A 22,641-nucleotide genomic window follows, 5' to 3' on the forward strand; every position below is an offset into this window, starting at 1 on the left:
ATATACACCATTGCACTTGGCTTCTGTTGACCTGGAGAAAACTTTTGACAGAGTCCCTCATTCTGTTGTCTAGTGGTATCTAAGGAAGTTTAGGCATAGATGAGTGGCTTGTTAGAGCTGTACAGGCCATGTACAGCAGAGCTGTCAATAGGATGAAAGTTGGCCAGGAATACAGTGATGAATTTAACATACAGGTAGGGGTTCGCCAGAGCTCAGTTCTCAGTCCTCTATTATTTATCATAGTCTTCCAGGCCAAAATAGAATAATTCAAAATGAGAAACCTGTGGGGATTAATATTTGCTGATGGACTTGCTCTTATTGCAGAATCTGTTGCAGAATTAGAGAAGAAATTCCAGGTATGGAAACAAAACCTGGAATCAAAGGGCCTTAAGGTTAACCTATCGAGGACAGAGGGAAAGGTAGACTGTATGATGCTTGTGTATGAATGGCTACACTCCATGGTAGTGAGACATGGGATCTGCATGCAGAAGACATGTGTAGACTGGATAGAAATGAAGGCAGTATGCTCTGTTGGATGTGCAACATCTGTGCACATGTATGACAAAGTGCAAATGTATTGAGAGAAAAGTCGGGCAGAAGAGGAATCAAATGCAGCATAAAGGAAAGAAGATTTTATTGGTTTGAATGTGTAATGCATATGAATGAGGACAGCTGCATAAAGAAGAGCTGATCACTGAGAGCGGATGGCACCCATGGAAGAGGGAGGTCCAGGGAGACTTGGAATGAAGTGGTAAGGACTGATCTCAGGATATTGGGCCTCACAGAGGTGATGACAATGGACTGAAATGTCTGGCAATATGAGGTTCTTGAGAAGACCCACCCACCTCAGTGAAACTGAGTTCTAGAAGCACTGAGTGTCCCTCCCACTTGTAACAATAAGACTTTTCACACACCCTACCCCCAAAATCCAAACAACATCCCTCTTCTTCCTCACATTTCCTCTTGTTCATGCTCTATCATCATCATCGTTTAACATCTGTTTTCCATGCTGGCATGGGTTGGACAGTTTAACTGGGGTCTGGGAAGCCAGAAGGCTGCACCAGGCTCCAGCCTGATCTGTTAGTGTTTCTACAGCTGGATGCCCTTCCTAACGCCAACTACTCCGTGAGTGTAGTGGGTGCTTTTTATGTGCCAGGGGAGGCTGGCAGCAGCCATGATCGGTCACCTTCGAGTGCTACTGGTAACATGTATCCCAGTACAACCTGTTGCATGGTGGGGTCGTTGGCGACTAAACCGGCAACCCCACTAAGCTTGCTTAGTGAGGAGGGTGTTTATTGGACACCCTGTGGGATGAAAAACAAAACCCATCAAAGGGCGGAGGACCTCTTGAGAGTCAACGGCCATCCAATAAATGTTAGCACGGGTACTTAGAAATTCCGGGGTGGTGTTCGGCATGCTGAAAGACCACTGGGAGTGAGGCACCCCTCAGCTTTTGTTAAAGCACGTCTCTAGGAGAATGTCACTCTGATATAAAACCAGATATGCAGGGAATGGCATTGAACATTTTGGGGATCTTTGGTTTGTGCTAGAGATTACGGCACTCCCACATCCCTGAACCTGCGACTCATATTGGCACCAGGCATCTTGCTCCGGCTTGTCTCTGGATAATATCAATAGAGTGGAGAGGGTCTATGAGGTGTTGTGCAAGCCTTATTGGACCTAAAACTCTGGACAGGCATTGCCGACCTTTTTTTTTTTTTTTTTTATATATCTATCTTATTTTTAGTATATATTTTCTTCATTTTTAGTATATTATTCGGAAGTCCTGTGGCGATGGGAAGGTGGTGAAGCATGCAGACCTGATGGGTTGGAAGAATGTACTCAGCGACCTGCACGTAGGCGGCCCATGCTAGATATAAAGTCGTCTCCTTGTCGCCCAAGACAGCGGTAGGATTCGGTTGCTGCTTGGGTGTCTGAGCAGCTCCATTTGGAGAAGGCACTGCTCACCTGGAGACCAGGGAGTTCTAGAAAAGGTGAACCAAAAATTGCCAGTCTTTCCATATCTGATCAGTTTAGCGCGACTGACGGATGTCCACCCTGCGCTCGAAAAACAAAGAGTCTTTTATCTATAAAATCTGGACGGAACTTAAACATTTCATGTTGGAATGTGCGTACTCCGTTGGACAACAAGAGTGATTGCAGGCCTGAAAGACGCACTGCACTTGTTGCTCGTGAGCTGAACCGTTATAAAATTGATATAGCTGCACTCTCAGGGACTTGTATAGAAGGTGATGGTCAGCTTGAGGAAGTAGGAGGCGGATACACCTTTTTTTGGAAAGGAAGGCAGAAGGAGGAGCGCAGGGAGGCTGGTGTTGGTTTTGCAGTCCGATCTGATATCCTGAAGAAGTTGGAAGAGCTCCCTGTTCCTATAAATGAACGTATAATGACCCTACGGTTGCACTTGAAAGGTAAGCTGTTTGCTACTCTAATAAGTGCCTATGCACCTACTTTGACTAGCTGTGATGAAGATAAAATAATCTTTTATACCCAGCTGAGAGCCATACTTAGAAAAATCCCCAATTCTGATAAAGTCATTCTACTGGGGGATTTTAATGCCAGTGTAGGAACAGACTGGCAAACATGGAACTCTCTAGGACGTTTTGGAGTAGGGAAAATGAATAGCAATGGTCTCATGCTACTGGAGCTTTGCGAAGAACATGGACTTTACATTGCAAGTACTCATTTTGTGCACAAAGGTGATCACACAACAACATGGATGCATCCAAGGTCCAAAGTTTGGCACTTGCTGGATTATGTCATCATCCGCAAGCGCGACATTTATGACATTTGTAATGTCAAGTCCTTGCATGGATCAGAATGCTGGACAGACCACAGTCTGGTGCGAGCAAAGTTCCGAATGGTGATTAGGGCGAAAGAGAGAAGAGGACCAGTCAGCATTCCTCGCCGTCTAAATGTCCACAAAGTATATGACGTTGTGGTTAGGAAAGAGCTTCAGACGCGCTTGTCCAGCATTGAAACTGTTGCAGGATGGGAAGATTTTCAAGACCAGGTTGTTCAATGTGCAGCCGAAACACTGGGGTATGTTACTGCCAGACACAGAGACTGGTTTGATGAGAATGATGCTGGAATTCAACGACTATTAGTGGTGAAGCGCCATGCCCACAGTGTGTTGCCGCACAGAGAACTGTCTACTGTGCAGCAAAGTCTAAAAATCACTACTTCAGTGATCTCTCAGGAAGATGCAGAACACTTGGTGGGAGGATCTTGCTCGTGATGTACAGGCTGCTGCTGATGTAAATGACAGCAAGAAGCTTTACCATCTTATGAAGCGAGCTTATGGGCCCAAGAGCTCCACATCAGCTCCTTTGCTTTCCAAGGAGTCTTCCACTATGTTTACTAAATCAACAGAAATCACAGGTCGCTGGATTGAACACTTCTCTGAACTCCTAAACCATGAGTCAGTTGTGGATGAAATAGTGATTGATACTATGAAACAAAGACCTATCATTGACTCCTTAGACTCATCGCCATCAATACATGAAGTAATGACATCAATAAATAAATTGAATCTTGGTAGGGCACCTGGAAAGGATGGAATTTGAGCTGAGGTTTTGCGATTTGGTGGTAATTGCATCACACAGTCCCTTCATGAACTTATTAGTGCAGTCTGGAGGGATGGTGCAATCCCTAAGGACTGGAAGGATGCAATTATTCTTCCTCTGTATAAAGGAAAAGGAGCCAGAACAATGTGTGGTAACTACAGAGGTATTGCTCTACTATCAGCTGCTGGCAAGGTTCTGGCAAATATTCTTCTTACCCATCTGAATGGGTGTCTCGTAAATGATGTCCTATCTGAATCTCAATGTGGCTTCCGATCTGGTAGAGGGACAATGGATATGATTTTCACAGCAACACAGATGCAGAAGTGCTATGAGCAGAATATGGATCTTGTCCAGGTATTCATTGATTTAATTAAGGCCTTTGATACTGTAAATAGGGCCTTTCTATGGAAAATACTTGGCAAACTTGGATGTCTGGATCACTTTGTATCAATAATTAAATCATTTCATGATGGGATGGAGGCTTGGGTCAATGTTGGTGGTGCCATGGCAGGACCCATTCCTGTAGAGAATGGTGTTAAGCAGGGTGACATCCTTGCCCCAACTCTCTTTTCTTTGTACTTTGCTGCTACTTTTACTCATGCTTTTGCTAAGGTTAGCTCTCTGGGAATATATGTCAGATATCAATCTTCTGGCCACCTCTTTAATCTGCGCCGATTTGCTGCCAATTCAAAGGTTTCCCAGTCTATTATTCGTGACCTCCTTTATGCAGATGACTGTGACTTAGTCACTCATTCAGTGGATGACATGCAAATACTCATGAATTGCATTTCTGCTTCTTGCAGGGCATTTGGACTCAGCATTAGCCTGGACAAGACTGTTGTAATGTTCCAGCCTGCATCAGGAAATCCATATATAGAACCAGCTATCTTGGTTGAAGGAACGATTCTGAAGGTAGTAGACAAGTTTGTCTACCTGGGCAGCACACTCAGCCGTTCTTGCTCCCTGGATGAGGAAATATCTTTCAGGTTGCAGAGAGCAACTAATTCCTTCCGGTCTCTTCAGTCTCGTGTCTGGTCCCAACATGGCATCGCAAGGAGAACAAAAGTTGCTGTGTACCGTGCTTGTGTACTGACATCGCTTCTCTACTCATGTGAGACATGGACTCTGTACAAACGTCAGGTAAGGGTCCTTGAAAGTTTTCATCAGAGATGTCTCAGACACATTCTCAATGTTGGCTGGACCTCAAAAATTCCAGACACACAGATCCTGAGGACAGCTGATAGCTTGAGTATTGAGGCGATGGTACACAAGCACCGGTTGCGTTGGACTGGACACCTTATTAGAATGGAGGATAGAAGGATTCCTAAGCAGATACTCTATGAAGAACTTGTGAATGGAAGGAGACTCTGGCAGAAACTAAGGCTGCTATTTAAGGACTGTGTCAAGTCCTCGTTAAAGGCCTTTGATATGCAGGACACTGACTGGGAGAACAATGCCTGTCATCGCCACAGATGGAGGAAGCAGGTTAAGAAGGGGACTGATACTTTTGAGAGAGCACGTATCCAGCATGAAGAGCTTAGGCGAGCTGCGCGAAAGCGCACGGCTCGTATAGTGAATGGGGAAAGCTTGGTCTGCAATGTTTGCAGTCGTATATGCTTGTCAAGAGCAGGGCTCATTAGCCACCAACAGAGCCGCAAATGCAAAATATTAGTCCTAGAGCGCACAATGTTCCTGAAGGTCAGCAATGGTCTTCCTCGGTCACGAGTGGATGGCCATCATATATATATATATACATATATGTATATATATATATATATATATATATATATATATAATTAAAACAGATTAGGAGATCGAAAATCCACCTGACGAATGTCATTGAAGACATGAAACGATTGTAGTGGCGGTTTATTTCTTTATATTAAAATTTTTATGTATTGATTAAGTCTTTCCTTGTTTGTTTTGCAAAATAGTGGTTTTGTCTCGAATTATATTATATATATATATATATATATATATATATATATATATGATGAGCTTCTTTTCAGTTTCTGCCTACCAAATCCACTCACAAGGCTTTGGTTGGCCTGAGGCTATAGTAAAAGACACTCGCCCAAGGTGCCACGCAGTGGGAATGAACCTGGAACCATGTGGTTGGGAAACAAGATTCTTACCACACAGCCACTCGTATTATTTAAGTAATAGAAAAAGAAAATGGTGAAACTGACAGATAGACATCAATTTATTTGAACATATTCAATTCTGTAGTACCGCATGACAATCCCCCATGCTGGTGGCACGTAAAAAAACAACCTACTACACTCTCGGAGTGATTGGCGTTAGGAAGGGCATCCAGCTGTAGAAACATTGCCAGATTAGATTGGAGACTGGTGCAGTCTCCTGCCTTGCCAAACCTAAGTCAAACTGTCCAACCCATGCCAGCATGGAAAGCGGACGTTAAACGATGATGATGATGATGATGATGATATATATATACACAATGGGTTTTTTTCTGTTTCCCTCTAGCAAATCTACTCAGAAGGCTTTGGTTGGCCCAAGGCCATGTTAGATGATGCTTGCTGAAGGTGGGATCGAACCCAGAACTATGTGGTTGCAAAGCAAACTTCTTACCCTATGTACGTGTGAGTGAGAGTGCACATACACACATAAAACTGTATGAAAAAAATCTTTCTATACTGTAGACTAAATATACTAGAAGACGAGCTTAAAAAAGTAATTCCCTAACCTGAGATTATCTCACAATTAGCAGACAATTAGTTCTTCTCTATTAATTGCATGAGAAAATCTCTATTAATGAAATTATTTTTATCCCTTATATCATAAATGGGACTCTCCTTTTTCACCTAAATATAAATAATTTTGTTGCTGCGTGTTTAGACCAAATGACATGAGCCCTTGACCGAGAGGGATACGATTTAAGATGGGGTCAACCTGTGCAAGTCTGGGATTGTGGCGGGAAAGAGCATAAAATTGAATTTGATGATATCGACCACAGCACATATCAAAATATCTCTCTCTATATATAAAGCTGAAGTTGTCTGTGTATGGCAGGTTTGGTAGCCTTCAACTAACTATATCTCCTCCGAGAACCTGTGGCACAAGTTGACCAAAATTTAGAGTATGATAGAAGGCTTGCTCTTCCTTCCGTTGAAAAAAAAGTTCAAATTGAACCATGTTAACACCAAAAATTATTTACATTAAAAAGGTGCTTTTTTTTCTATGAAAATCCCTATCTTTTACGATTTTTTTACTGTTGTATCGCCATTTCTTGGTGTATTTCAACCAAAAAATGTTCACCTAAAGAGAATAACAAGCTACATAATGCAAAATTTTTACTTTTCAAAAATTTCAATTCTAAAGGGTCGAAACAAACCCGAGCAACGCCGGGCTACACTGCCAGTAATTAATAAATTATTTAAAATGTCCCGCGGAAGTCCAATCAACCAATCAGAAACAGTCTTAAGTAGGAAACTGGTATAACGAATTAAATTAAAGTTGGATGTTGATTCGACCAATCAGATTCCATGTAAGAAAATACGTCGGTAATATGACACTAGTAAACAACCTCAGTTATCGGTAACAGTGGACAGTGGTTACCCACGTTTAACAGTGGGTTACACCCCGGTTAAGAGGAATTTACCCGACGCTCATGGAGTTTATACATAGGGTATGTATTTTTCTGTGGCCGTTACTACATTAGATACCCCAATAAGCGGGGTATCGAACTGTATCGTAATTCAGAGATCATTGTCACATGTTTTATTGTCGTTGTTGTTGTTGTTCTGTTCTACGCTTAGACCCGGTTAGGTAAACCCATGGCTATTACCGACCCACTCATGGACATTCCGTCTGTTTTTCCTTTGTTTTCCTGGCGGTACTTCCCTTTGCGAACATTATTTAATTTATATTTCCTTGTTTAAAACAGCACGGTGTGATCGTTGAAAGGTTTGACTGCTATTTCTAGCAAATCGAGAGACCGTCTAGAAATTCGATCCTGGGTGTGATTATGTGTACTGTTGCTATTATTTAGCCCCAGGTATCAGCCCTGGTGGCTTATAAATGAAATAATTATTTAGCCCCAGGTAGACTCTGATTGAGAATCGTTAACCCTACGATCAAAAGCACTCCAGCAACGACCATCCTGTCTGTTGTCTTGGGTATCGTCCTTTTAAGAGGGTGGTAAGTGGTTGCTGTTTCTAGCGGGTCAAACGAGCACAGAGATTGTTTTGTTGGTTGGCGATGTTGTGTTGTGGTGGTGTGTGGTTGTAGCTGATGTTGCAGTAGCGGTTGTGGTAGATAGGGGGTGTGTGTGGTTCTGGTTATGTAATGCTGGTCTATTGTTGTGGACACTGGTCTCTGTTGTAGTATAGAGTGGTGTTATGGCGATGTCTTGTGATGTGGTCATGTATTAATGATGTTGTGATGGTGATGATTGGTGTTTAACCCTAGGCCAGACCATACTCAAATGATCTACTGTCAAACGAACTTTCAGCTTGACTGTCCCGTCTTTATTTCTCACTCGCATCACGCATCTAGGACTACAGAATCCAATGGGTGTGCCCCCTTTTTATTTTTCAAACCCCGTTAGGGCATGGCTTGTGTAACTTGGCTGTTATTTCTGGCATGTCAAATGTATCACTTAGTGGCTTAGGTTTAGTTTGTGTCAGCGATTATACATCAGCAAATTATGATAAAACTACTGTCTTTGTATGCGTGACGTGTGTGTGTGTGTTGTAGTGTTTGCAATGACATATCCGGATGGTGGTGTTGTTTAGCCCTAGGCTAGCCATGATTGATCACGCCTATGATCGGAAACGGCGACCATGCTGTCTTTATTTAGATCTAGGACTATAAGTTGCTCGATGTAATGTGACATATGACCGTGTACAAACTTTGGTACTACTTAAATACAGAGGTCCCGACGCATCTACGAAACCCTAACCCTCAAACTAACCCTAACCAACCCCAAGCCCCTAACGAGTGGGCCCTGTAAAAACATATCGTCACGTAGATGCATCGGGACCTCTGTATTTAATTGGTGCCCAAACCTTTTCTCGTTGACTCATGCTTTGTGATGTTGACAATAATGGCTGAAGGGTTGTAACCTCACGGACACCGTTCTGCATATCTAAATATCAAATATGAATACATTAGAATCTCACATATATAATATAATGATTTCAAAACATTTCGTGGTACTACTTGAGAACAGTGGTCCCAGTGCGCGCAGTCGCGTACTCGCGCATCCGCGCCAGCTAGTCGTGACTAGTCGATCCTTACTTTGTGTTTTTGTGTTATTTACTTTGTTTAAAAAATTATTTACTTAGTGTTTTTGTGTTTTATTTACTTTGTTTTTAAAAAATTATTTATTTTGTGTTTTATTTACTTTGCTGGGAAGTCGTTGTAGGATCGACTAGTCACGACTAGCTAGCGCGACTACGCGAGTGCGCGCACCGGGACCACTGTTCTCAAGTAGTACCACATTAGAATATATATAATTTAATGACTTCAAAACATTTCGCTTAACTAAAAAAAATTATCCAAGCGATTAGTGAACAAAAACTCCCTGGGAATGTTTAAAATCGACCACAGCAAGCAAGGGAAATAACTCTAATAAGCTCAATTCAAATCTTTGTTTTTTTGTCAAATATGAGATTTGGTGAATGGCGGGAGGGAAGAGGCGTGGAAAGCAGCGAAGGGAACCGATATGTTTCGCTCTGAACAGCTGCTGTCCTCATCAATCATAATTGCCCTCGTTTGGCAAGATCTAAGAGAGATCAATAACTATTGAGGAAATACCCATTTCTTTATTACCCACAAGGGGCCGAACATAGAGGGGACAAACATGGACAGACATAGGTATTAAGTCGATTATATCGACCCCAGTGCTTAACTGGTACTTAATTTATCGACCCCGAAAGGATGAAAGGCAAAGTCGACCTCGGCGGAATTTGAACTATTCAGGAAATACCGTGACGGTGCTTATATCAACAATAGGGCCTGAGGAAGAAAACGTTAAGGGAATCTTGGGGCTTATTAAAATATACAAGAAAGTGGGATTTCACGTATGGAATATAGGGGATTGAAGAACGTGTAATCACCTGGGATGAAAGGGTTCTACTTAAGAACAGTGGTCCCGGTGCGCGCACTCGCGTAGTCGCCCATCCGCGCTAGCTAGTCGTGACTAGTCGATACTACAACGACTACCTAGCAAAGTAAATAAAACACAAAATATATAATCTTTTTTTGACTGGTGCCCCAGCATGGCCGCGGCCTTCGGGCTAAAACATTTTAAAGGATTTTAAGGAAAGTAAATAAAACAAAAACGCAACCCGGTACTACTTAAGAAGAGTGGTCCCGGTGCGCGCACTCGCATCCTCGCGCATCCGCGCTAGCTAGTCGTGACTAGTCGATCCTACAAAGTAAATAAAATACAAAATATATAATTTTTTTACACAAAGTAAATAAAACAAAAACAAAGTAAGGATCGACTAGTCACGACTAGCTAGCGCGAGTACGCGACTGCACGCACTGGGACCACTGTTCTTAAGGAGTACCCCCTAACCCTAAACCTTAACCCTAACCATTGGGTGTGCGTATTCTTTACCTTCGCCTCCTTTCGCTGCAAACCCGCCTTCAGTGATATCAATCCTCTGTTTTAAAGTGATCCAACCTAAAACATGTTAAGTTATGTTTCAAACACCAGCTTAATAATGACAAAGTTATGGAATAAATTCTTCGTGTGGTAAGAAATTTGCCTCTCAACCACGTAGTTCCGGGTTCAGTCCTACTGCACGACACCAAAGCCTTGTGAGTGGATCTGGTAGATGGGAACTGAAAGAAACCCCTCGTGTATGTATGTATGTATGCATGTATGTTTGTATGTATGTATGTGTGTGTGTGTATGTACGTATGTATGTATGTAATCTATGTATGTATGTATGTGTGTATGCGTGTATGTATGTACGTATGTATGTGTGTATGCATGTATGTATGTATGTATGTATGAATGTATGTATGTTTGATGTATGTATGTATGTATGTAAGTGTGTGCTGGGGGCTGGTGTGGCTATGTGTCCGTGTTTGACTCCCTCCACACTTGACAACCGATGTTAGTTTGTTCATGTACCTGTAACTGAGCGGTTCGGCAAAAGAGATCGGTAGTATAAGTTTCAGGTTAAACAAAAAAATAAAACTAAGTACTGGGGTCGATTTTTTTGACTAAAAATTCTTCAAAGCTCTGCCCCAGCATGGCCGCAGTCTACTGACTGATACAAGTAAAAGCTAATATTTCCAAGATTAATTGAAACAGAAGAAGTGGATTATCGGCAGAAATAAGGTAACAAAAGAATTAAAGTGATCTAAATTAAAACCTCCACCACCACTGCCACCTCCACCACTCTGCCACCTCCACCACCACTGCCACCTCCACCACTCTGCCACCTCCACCACTCTGCCACCTCCACCACTCTGCCACCTCCACCACCACTGCCACCTCCACCACTCTGCCACCTCCACCACTCTGCCACCTCCACCACCACTGCCACCTCCACCACTCTGCCACCTCCACCACTCTGCCACCTCCACCACCACTGCCACCTCCACCACCACTGCCACCTCCACCACTCTGCCACCTCCACCACCACTGCCACCTCCACCACTCTGCCACCTCCACCACCACTGCCACCTCCACCACTCTGCCACCTCCACCACTCTGCCACCTCCACTACCACTGCCACCTACCACCACCCACTCCACCTCCACCACCTCTGCCAACCTCCACCACCACTGCCACCTCCACCACCACTGCCACCTCCACCACTCTGCCACCTCCACAACACCACTGCCACCTCCACCACTCTGCCACCTCCACCACCACTTCCACCTCCACCACAATGCCACCTCCACCACCACTGCCACCTCCACCACTCTTCCACCTCCACCACTCTGCCACCTCCACCACCACTGCCACCTCCACCACCACTGCTACCTCCACACACCTCTGCCACCTCCACCAACACTGCCACCTCCACCACTCTGCCACCTCCACCACCACTGCCACCTCACCACACTCTGCCACCTCCACCACCACTGCCACCACTCAACCACCACTGCCACCTCCACCACTCTGCCACCTCCACCACCACTGCCACCTCCACCACACTCGCCACCTCCACCACCACTGCCACCTCCACCACTTGCCACCTCCACCTCTGCCACCTCCACCACCACTGCCCACCTCCACCACCCTGCCACCTTCACCACCACTGCCACCTCCACCACCACTGCCACCTCCACCACTCTGCCACCTCCACCACCTGCCACCTCCCCACTCTGCCACCTCCACCACCACTTCACTCCACCACTCTGCCACCTCCACACCACTGCCACCTCCACCACCACTGCCACCTCCACCACTCTGCCACCTCCACCACCACTGCCCCTCCACACCCACTGCACCTCCACCAATCTTGCCACCTCCACCCCCACTGCCACCTCCACCACCACTGCACCACCTCCAAACCACCACCCACCCCACCACTCTGCCACCTCCACCACACTGCCACCTCCACCACTCTGCCACCTCCACCACCACTGCCACCTTCCACACCACTGCCACCGCAACACTCTGCACCTCCACCACCACTGCGCCACCTCCACCACTCTGCCACCTCCACCTACTACTCTCCACCTCCACCAACTCTGCCACCTCCACCACCACTGCCACCTCCACCACCACTGCCACCTCCACCACTCTGACCCCACCACCACACCATCCACCACCACTGCCACCTCCACCACTCTGCCACCTCCACCACCACTGCCAACCTCCACCACTCTGCCACCTCCACCACTGCCACCTCCACCACAACTGACCACCTCCACCACCACTGCCACCTCCACCACCACTGCCACCTCCACCACTCTGCCACCTCCACCACCACTTCCACCTCCACCACTCTGCCACCTCCACCACCACTGCCACCTCCACCACCACTGCCACCTCCACCACTCTGCCACCTCCACCACCACTGCCACCTCCACCACTCTGCCACCTCCACCACCACTGCCACCTCCACACCACTCTGCCACCTCCACCACTCTGCCACCTCCACTACCACTGCCACCTCCACCACCACTGCCACCTCCACCACTCTGCCACCTCCACCACCACTGCCACCTCCACCACCACTGCCACCTCCACCACTCTGCCACCTCCACCACCACTGCCACCTCCACCACTCTGCCACCTCCACCACCACTTCCACCTCCACCACCACTGCCACCTCCACCACCACTGCCACCTCCACCACCTTCCACCTCCACCACTCTGCCACCTCCACCACCACTGCCACCTCCACCACCACTGCTACCTCCACCACTCTGCCACCTCCACCACCACTGCTACCTCCACCACTCTGCCACCTCCACCACCACTGCCACCTCCACCACTCTGCCCCCTCCACCACCACTGCCACCTCCCCTCCACCACACACTGCCACCTCCACCACTCTGCCACCTCCACCACCACTGCCACCTCCACAACCACTCTGCCACCTCCACCACCACTGCCACCTCCACCACTCTGCCACCTCAACCACCACACCTCCACCACCACTGCCACCTCAACCCACCCCCACCACTGCCACCTCCACCACTTGCCACCTCCACCACCACTTCCACCTTTCTTCCCCCCCTCCACCACTCTGCCACCTCCACCACCACTGCCACCTCCCCCACTCTGCCACCTCCACCACCACTTCCACCTCCACCACTCCACCTCCACCACCACTGCCACCTCCACCACCACTGCCACCTCCACCACTCTGCCACTTCCACCACCATGCCACCTCCACCACCACTTCCACCTCCACCAATCTGCCACCTCCACCACCACTGCCACCTCCACCACCACTGCCACCTCCACCACTCTGCCACCTCCACCACCACTGCCACCTCCACCACTCTGCCACCTCCACCACCACTGCCACCTCCACCACCACTGCCACCCCGCCACCACCTCTGCCACCTCCACCACCACTGCCACCTCCACCACTCTGCCACTCCACCACTACTTCCACCTCCACCACTTGCCAACTCCACCACCACTGCCACCTCCACCACCACTGCCACCTCCACCACTCTGCCACCTCCACCACCACCTCCACCACCACTGCCACCTCCACCACTCTGCCACCTCCACCACCACTGCCACCTCCACCACACTGCCACCTCCACCACTGCCACCTCCACCACCACTGCCACCTCCACCACCACTGCCACCTCCACCACCACTGCCACCTCCACCACTCTGCCACCTCCACCACCACTGCCACCTCCACCACTCTGCCACCTCCACCACCACTGCCACCTCCACCACCACTGCCACCTCCACCACTCTGCCACCTCCACCACCACTGCCACCTCCACCACTCTGCCACCTCCACCACCACTTCCACCTCCACCACTCTGCCACCTCCACCACCACTGCCACCTCCACCACTCTGACCTCCACCACTCTGTCCTCCACTACCACTGCCACCTCCACCACCACTGCCACCTCCACCACTCTGCCACCTCCACTACCACTGCCACCTCCACCACCACTGCCACCTCCACCACTCTGCCACCTCCACTACCACTGCCACCTCCACCACCACTGCCACCTCCACCACTCTGCCACCTCCACTACCACTGCCACCTCCACCACTCTGCCACCTCCACTACCACTGCCACCTCCACCACCACTTCCACTTCCACCACTCTGCCACCTCCACTACCACTGCCACCTCCACCACTCTGCCACCTCCACTACCACTGCCACCTCCACCACTCTGCCACCTCCACTACCACTGCCACCTCCACCACTCTGCCACCTCCACCACACACTGCCACCTCCACCACCGCTGCCACCTCCACCACTCTGCACCTCCACCACTCTGCCACCTCCACTACACTGCCCCCTCCACCACCACTTCCACCTCCACCACTCTGCCCCTCCACTACCACTGCCACCTCCACCACTCTGCCACCTCCACTACCACTGCCACTCCACCACTCTGCCACCTCCACTACCACTGCACCTCCACCACTCTGCCACCTCCACCACTGCCACCTCCACCACTCTGCCACCACTACCACTGCCACCTCCACCACTCTGCCACCTCCACTACCACTGCCACTCCACCACCACTTCATTCCACACTCTGCCACCTCCACTACCACTGCCACCTCCACCACTCTGCCACCTCACTACCACTGCCACCTCCACACTCTGCCACCTCCACTACCACTGCCACCTCCACCACTCTGCCACTCCACTACCACTGCCACCTCCACCACCGCTGCCACCTCACCACTCTGCCACCTCCACCACTCTGCCACCTCCACTACCACTGCCACCTCCACCACCACTTCCACTTCCACCACTCTGCCACCTCCACTACCACTGCCACCTCCACCACTCTGCCACCTCCACTACCACTGTCACCTCCACCACTCTGCCACCTCCACTACCACTGCCACCTCCACCACTCTGCCACCTCCACTACCACTGCCACCTCCACCACCGCTGCCACCTCCACCACTCTGCCACCTCCACCACTCTGCCACCTCCATCACTCTGTTACATCCACCACCACCACCACTGCCACCTCCACCACTCTGCCACCTCCACCACCACTGCCACCTCCACCACCACTACCACTGATACCTCCATTACCACTGCTACCTCCACCACTACCACTGCTGCCACCACCACCACTGCCAACTCTACCACCACTGCCACCTCCAACACCACTGCCACCTCCAACACCACTGCCACCAACGTTGTTTCCACTAAGGGAAATTCTTTGTGGTTGTTTCACTGCTAGAAATAGCAGCCAAGACTCCCTCAACTTGCACCTTGATTGAGTGTTCACATTATATAATGTGGCACTTGGTCAATTATGACGATGAATGTTCCATTGTATTTGACCAGTGGAACAACCAGCCTGTGGAATTAACGTGAAAGGGGCTGAGTGCTCCACAGACATGCATGCCCTGTGTCACAGAATGGGACAAGGCTGACCCCTTTGAATTACAGCTGAATGGACTGGAGCAATGTGAAATAAAGTGTCTTGCTCAAGGACACAGCACACTGCTGGGAATTGAACTCATGACCTTACAATTGTGAGCTGAATACCCTAACCACTAAATCACAATGCCTTCACAATGTACTCCTAGGTACCCCTAAAAAATACAGAATGAACCTAGTTGGCTCTTGTTTGATTTGTGCTGACCTGAAGTTAACAACAACAATAACAGAAGTGAACAGTTCTATATTTAAGAGATGAGGAATTGTATACATTATGTACATTATTTACATTATTTACATTTGACGGATATTTGTCCTCATCTTGTTTGTTGTTAACACAACGTTTCGGCTGATATACCCTCCAGCCTTCTTCAGGTGTCTTGGGGAAATTTCGAACCTGGGTTCTCATTCCTAAGGTATTTTTCGATGTTATTATTATTATTACTAACCCCAAGATTCCGAGTTCAATTCCAGGCAGTGACCTGAATAATAATAATAATAGTAATAATAATAATAACATCGAAAAATACCTTAGGAATGAGGACCCAGGCTCGAAATTTCCCCAAGACACCTGATGAAGGGTGGAGGGTACATCAGCCGAAACATTGTGTTAACACACAAGATGAGGACAAATATCTGTCGAATGTAAATAATGAATAGAAGTGAAGTTTTTAGGAATGCATTTAAGTAATTGTTATAATGTGGATCCTTGTCCACTTGTATGTTATTGTCGGAACTGTAATATTCTGGTCACCACTATTATGTTATGGCAGTATTCCGTGTCTTGTTATCTTTGACTCATCTATCATGCTATTGCTGATAGTTCCGCATGACGACTTTGAAACATCTGCCTTGACGGTGACTTGAACTCATATATATCACATAACTGACACTGACTCCAACTGAGAACTTGTACAATGACTCTACTACTGCTGGCCCCCTACAACGACTGACTGTCTGACTTTATAGTGGCTGTGTCATACCACTTTGTCATGTGGGAGGGCATGTGCCATTTTCACTGCAACAGGAACATTATTATAGGGTTCCCCTTCAATAAAACAAGGATGAGCTTTGTCATAGGAATCCAAAACAATTTCCTGTTACTTGCTATTTCTCTTCCTAATAAAAAAATTACACATTTCCTAACTTTGTAAGAATTATCCTCCCATCCATCCATCCATCCATTCACCCCACTTTTTAAAAAGCACCCAGAACACTCTGTAAAGTGGTTGGCATTGCAAAGGGCATCCAGCTTGTAGGCACAATGCCAATTAGCAGACATTAGTGTAAAATGTAATCCTTGAACCTATCAGATTTTGGTCAAAACGTCCCACCCATGCCAGTGTGGAACAAGGGCAATAAGGGATGATTGTGATAGTGATGATTGTCAGTCTGCGATGATAACTGAAGGCTATGTCATTACAATGCTGAATAAAATGAAACCATGAAGAACCATCTTGATAAAGTGCAATGAGAACTGGATAAAGCTGGATGCTTTCTTCTTTCCATCTTTGAGTCAGGAAGGAATGTAGAGCCCATGGCTGGGCTTCCAGTATTTGTGGAAGGAAGAGAGAAAGATATGCTTAACTCTTTAGCATTTAAACCAGCCATATCCGGTCCAAATATTCTGTTTTATTTCAAATTGGCCCTTCACATTTCCCTAACAATGTCAGTCTAAAAATAGACAACCACATCCTTGAAATCTCTAAACTATAAAACAATGCTTGGTTAATTTAAGGCAACATGAATAAATAAACTTTACATTGGACAGAATAATCTGAATGCTAAAGGGTTACACCGGAGTGGGAGCTGGTCCAAATGTTTGCATCAAAGGGGGTTTCTGCTAAATGGACTCTAGGTGTCAGATGGTCGTGTTAAACAGGGCAATGAGTTAAGTCTATCAAGCAGGGCTGGAGGATGAACACAAGCACAAAGACACACACACACACACAACAACTGTAAGTTGTGATATAACATTTAAACTGAAATTCCAGTATTTGGATTTAGTTTTCACAATCCCAGCATTTCACTTCGTACCACCATTTGGGGTCACAACCCATGGTTTAATCTTTTCATTATTGTATTTATTTTGAGATGCTCTGTGTTTCTTTCAATTACTTTAAATATAACAAAGAATTTAGTAAAATAACATAATTATCATTAGTTAGTAAAATAACTTAATTATCATTAAGCTGGTGTTAGGAACATTAATTGTAACTAAGGTTTGGTGAAAGATTTTAATGCAGAACTTATGAAAACAAAACATTTGCACTACAGAGCCAGAGGTGGTTTTAGCTGGGTCAGTATGAAAAGGGTTAAATTAATCATTTGTTAACCCTTTTGTCACCTTATTTCTGTTGAGATGTTCTGTGTTTCTTTCAATTACTTTAAATATAATAAAGAAATTAGTAAAATAACTTAGTTATCATTCAGCTGGTGTTAGGAACATAAATTGTGACTAAGGTTTGGTGGAAGATTTTAATTCAAAACTTATGAAAACAAGACATTTGTACTCAGAGCCAGAGGCAGTTTCAACAAGGTTCGTAACAAAAGGGTTAAGAAGCGCTGCCCTAGAGCATAGGGAGTCTAACAAATACCACAACCTGTTCTGTCTGATGCTTTAGTGACTCTGCTTATTCATCTCTCTCTATATAAAGCTGAAGTTGTCTGTGTATGGCAGGTTTGGTAGCCTTCAACTAACACTATCTCCTCCAAGACCCTGCGACACAAGTTGACCAAAATTGAGATTACGATAGAAGGCTTGCTCTTCCTTCCATAGAAGAAAAAATTCAAATCGGACCATGTTAACACCAAAAATTATTTACATCAAAAAGGTGCTTTTTTTCTATGAAAATCCCTATTTTTAATGATTTTTTTACTGCTGTGTCGCCATTTTTCGGTGTATTTCAACCAGAACAATGTTCACTTAAAGAGAATAACAAGCTACATAATGCAAAATTTTTACTTTTCAAAAATTCCAATTCTAAAGGGTCGAAACAAACCTGAGCAACGCCGGGCAATACTGCTAGTTTACCAATAAATTTAGAAATATTTACTCAGTGTCTGAATGTTTGTCACAATCTGTTGTTAGAAAGGTTTTATTATAAACTTCCTGGCTGCTAACCTCGTTTTTAAACAGGAAGCATCTGCGTGGATCCCGAAAGAAGTGTTTATTTATTGTTAAGTATGACTTGTGTGCTTGACAAGTTTGCTTCCTATTCACATGGTTTTAGGTTCAGTTCTGTTGTGCGGAACCTTGCACCACAAATGGCTTCTGCTTTTACTCTGAGCCAACCAAAGCCCTGCCAGTGGATTTTTCTGTCGGTTGAAACCGAAAGAAATCCATTGTGTGTGTGTGTGTGTGCATCTGCGTGTGTGCATGTGTGAGTCTGTGCATGCATGTGTGTGTGTGTGCATGCGTGTGTGTCTGTGCATGTGTGTGTTTTCTGTCTTCTTGTTTTGACATTTTGTAATAATTGTAAATGAGTGTCACTGTTGTACAAGCAGTGTCGTTCACTTCCAATATTCTGCCGAAAAAGCATTTTCTGACCAGGGGGGAAATATTACCTTGTTTGGAAACAGGTAAGGGCTGGCCAACAGGAAGGGCGTCTGGATGTAGAAAACCTGCCTCAATAAATTCTGTCCAACCTTAGCAAGCATGGAAGAGTGGGTGTTAAAATGACGATGTTTAAATGTTTGAGACAATCTATTCATAAGTTTATAAACTTCCTGACTATTAACCTGTTTCCACTCCAATCTAGAACCATCTATACGCATCCAAGAAAGATGGCATTTAGATATTGCTGGGTGTGGAAGAAAGGGGCAGTGCCCATGACTTTTGTAGGTTTATACATGCAAGACAGATATGAGCAGGGAAGGAATTCCCGAGGGACTAGAGACAGTGGTTAGAGTGTGGCTTCGAAGATTGGGCAGAGAACAAGGGTGATAAGAAGGGGAGTGGAGACAAATGGATAAGGAATGAAGTGCGTTAGCAGGATGAACAGGGGCCATTGTAGTAGATAACTTAGATATATTTCAGCCAAAGATTGGCCCAGGCCATGTCTAAATTAAGACCTGATAGGATCTGTTAAGTGATTTTTAAGTCAAGTCTGAAGGTATCATGGTCCATTCAAGTAAGGAGTTGTTATTGACTGAGATGTATCCAGGTACAGGGGACTTGTGTGGCATCCCTTTAAAAAGTTGGTCCAGATTTCATTTGAGGGTGATGGGATCTTTTTCTTCTCTGGTTTGTTTTAGGACAATGTTAAATAGAAAAGGGCCTATTGAAGTAAAGTGATTGTGTTGCAGTGAATTTATGCGTCGTGAGTCTGAATGGCGCAGAAGGCATATGTATGGCACGGGGGTCCCAGCCTCGGATGAATTCTTTATTTGACTTTAAGGTCATTCAGGCAATGTTGGCAGTAGATTCTCCACATTCAGCAAACATGTAGCACTCATGGTGGTGTAGTGAGTCATAAAATGCGGCAATATCATGATGTAATGGTCGTTTGCCCGAATAAGCATAATTGTTGGTAATTCCATTGGTTAAAATTACTGCCCAGATACGAATTCTAAACTTTCGTCAAAGAAATCTTTCACGAAATACAGTTCTTAGAATTTGGATATGAGCAGTTATAAAAACCCTGATTTTTGGGGAAATTACTCAGTGATCATAGGATGTTACTAAACTCCACAACACTCACAATAGTAATCGTTGGATGTTAATAAACTCCATGGCCTAGTGGTTAGAGCAGCGGTCGAGGGATCACGGGTTCGAATCTCAGACTGGGCGATGTGTGTGTTTATGAGCGAAACACCTAAGCTCCCCGTGGCTCCGGTAGAAGGTAATGGCGAACGTCTGCTGACTCTTTCACCACAACTTTCTCTCACTCTTTCCTCCTGCATCTTGCAGCTCACCTGCGATGGACTGGTGTCCCATCCAGGTGGGGAACCTATACGCCAAGAAACCGGGAAACCGGCCCTTATGAGCCAGGCATGGCTCGAGAAGGAACAAACAACAACTAAACTCCATGACATTCACTCTTTGAGATATTGGCTACTTTTTCATGCCATGTCTATGGCTTAAATCCAACAAGACTTATTTGAATTGTTGTGAACTCTAGTATTTAGTATGAAGAATTAGCTAGTGTGAATTTTAAGTTGTAACTCTCTACGACAAAATGACTTTACTTTCCAATTGTACTACAAAAGCTAAATGTACATAAGTAAAATAATGTAGTAATTATTTTCTCTTTCTTCACGTTCTTCAACTTGTTAATGAAATTTATTTCTGCAATTATGAAACTGTGTATTTTTTTATAGCAGTTAAAAGAACTCAAATTTATTTATCTTCAACATACATGCGCACATAAAATATCCGTTAGCATTTCAGAGTATCTATTTCTCGCTATGGCATTTATGTAGCTGGAGTCAAGATTTATGTATAATGATAACACTTAGAGAAGTAAGTTATAAGTGATGTGTTTATCAATATGTATTCCTACTTCAAAAGTAAAATTATATTTATTCTCTATTTCCAAATAGGAAACGTATAAAAGTAGTGTTACACAAACAGTAACAAAATGCGACTATAAAAGTGGCTTTGCAGAGAATAAATTTTCAATGTTTTAAAGTGGTCTTAATAACCATGATCAGTCATGCCTTTGTGTTTTTAGTGAATGCATACAATACAATTGTATATTCATAAATCAATGCAAATAAACAAAGCCAGCTCATCAGATCACTGGAATATCATGGTGACATCAACATGCACACAAAATTTACTCCTATATGTATATATATATATATATATATATCATTATCATCATCATCATCATCGTTTAACATCCGTTTTCCGTGCTAGCACGGATTGGACAGTTCGACCAGGGTCTGGGAAGCCAGAAGGCTGCACCAGGCCCAGTCTGATATGGCAGTGTTTCTACAGCTGGAAGCCCTTCCTAATGCCACCCACTCTGTGAGTGTAGTGGGTGCTTTTTACGTGCCACCAGCACAGGTGCCAAGGGATGCTGGCATCAGCCATGTTTGGGTGGTGCTTTTTACGTGCCACCGGCACAGGTATCACAACTACAATTTCCATTTGATATATATATATATATATATTCTTTTATTCTTTATTCTTTTACTTGTTTCAGTCATTTGACTGTGGCCATGCTGGAGCACTGTCTTTAGTCAAACAAATTGACCCCAGGACTTATTCTTTGTAAGCATGGTACTTGTTCTATCGGTCACTTTTGCTGAACCGCTAAGTTACAGGGATATAAACACCAACACCGGTTGTCAAGCGATGATGGGTGGGGGGGACAAACTCAGACACACACACACACACACACACACACACACACACGACTGGCTTCTTTCAGTTTCCATCTACCCAATCCATTCACAAGGCTTTGGTAGGCCCAAGGCTATAGTAGAAGACACTTGCCCAAGGTGCCACACAGTGGAACTGAACCCGGAATCATGTGGTTAGGTAGCAAGCTACTTACCACACAGCCACTCCTGCAACTATATATATATTACTATTTCACTTAGGCATATTGAGATTAATAATAACCTGGTGTTGAACTCAATATGTGTTTGGTCCAGAACATAATGTTAGATAAGAGTTGTAATATGAAAAAAGAGATGACATCAGAAAAACCAGCCGTTTCTGCTATAAGATGCAGTGAGCTCTTAGTTGAGTACCCAGATAATGTCCTGTAACTTCATCAGAGCCTTGAATATGAAGTCTATTTGGGAAAATTACATTTTTGGAACATACAAACGTTACGAGTAAGAAGGTTTATGTTGATGCCTATGGAAAATCCTGTCCAAAAGTCATAATGCATGTATGTTCTGAAAATGTAATTTTCTCAAATAAAGTGCACTTTATAGGCGCAGGAGTGGCTGTGTGGTAAGTAGCTTGTTTACCAACCACATGGTTCTGGGTTCAGTCCCACTGCGTGGCATCTTGGGCAAGTGCCTTTTACTATAGCCTCG

The 22,641-nt window shown here is 45.4% G+C and overlaps 1 protein-coding gene across 1 annotated transcript in view; it reads left to right on the plus strand.

Annotated features, from left to right (window-relative positions):
• The first annotated feature begins 7,112 nt into the window (after positions 1-7,112).
• Positions 7,113-22,641, plus strand: part of LOC115232531 (lysosomal-trafficking regulator) — a 268,514-nt gene continuing 252,985 nt past the window's right edge. The window contains exon 1 of the mRNA XM_029802457.2: positions 7,113-7,233. The gene's annotated coding sequence lies outside the window, so the exon portion shown is untranslated. The remainder of the gene's footprint in view (positions 7,234-22,641) is intronic.

This window comes from Octopus sinensis, linkage group LG1 (assembly GCF_006345805.1).
Source record: "Octopus sinensis linkage group LG1, ASM634580v1, whole genome shotgun sequence".
In the NCBI taxonomy this organism is placed as follows: domain Eukaryota; kingdom Metazoa; phylum Mollusca; class Cephalopoda; order Octopoda; family Octopodidae; genus Octopus; species Octopus sinensis.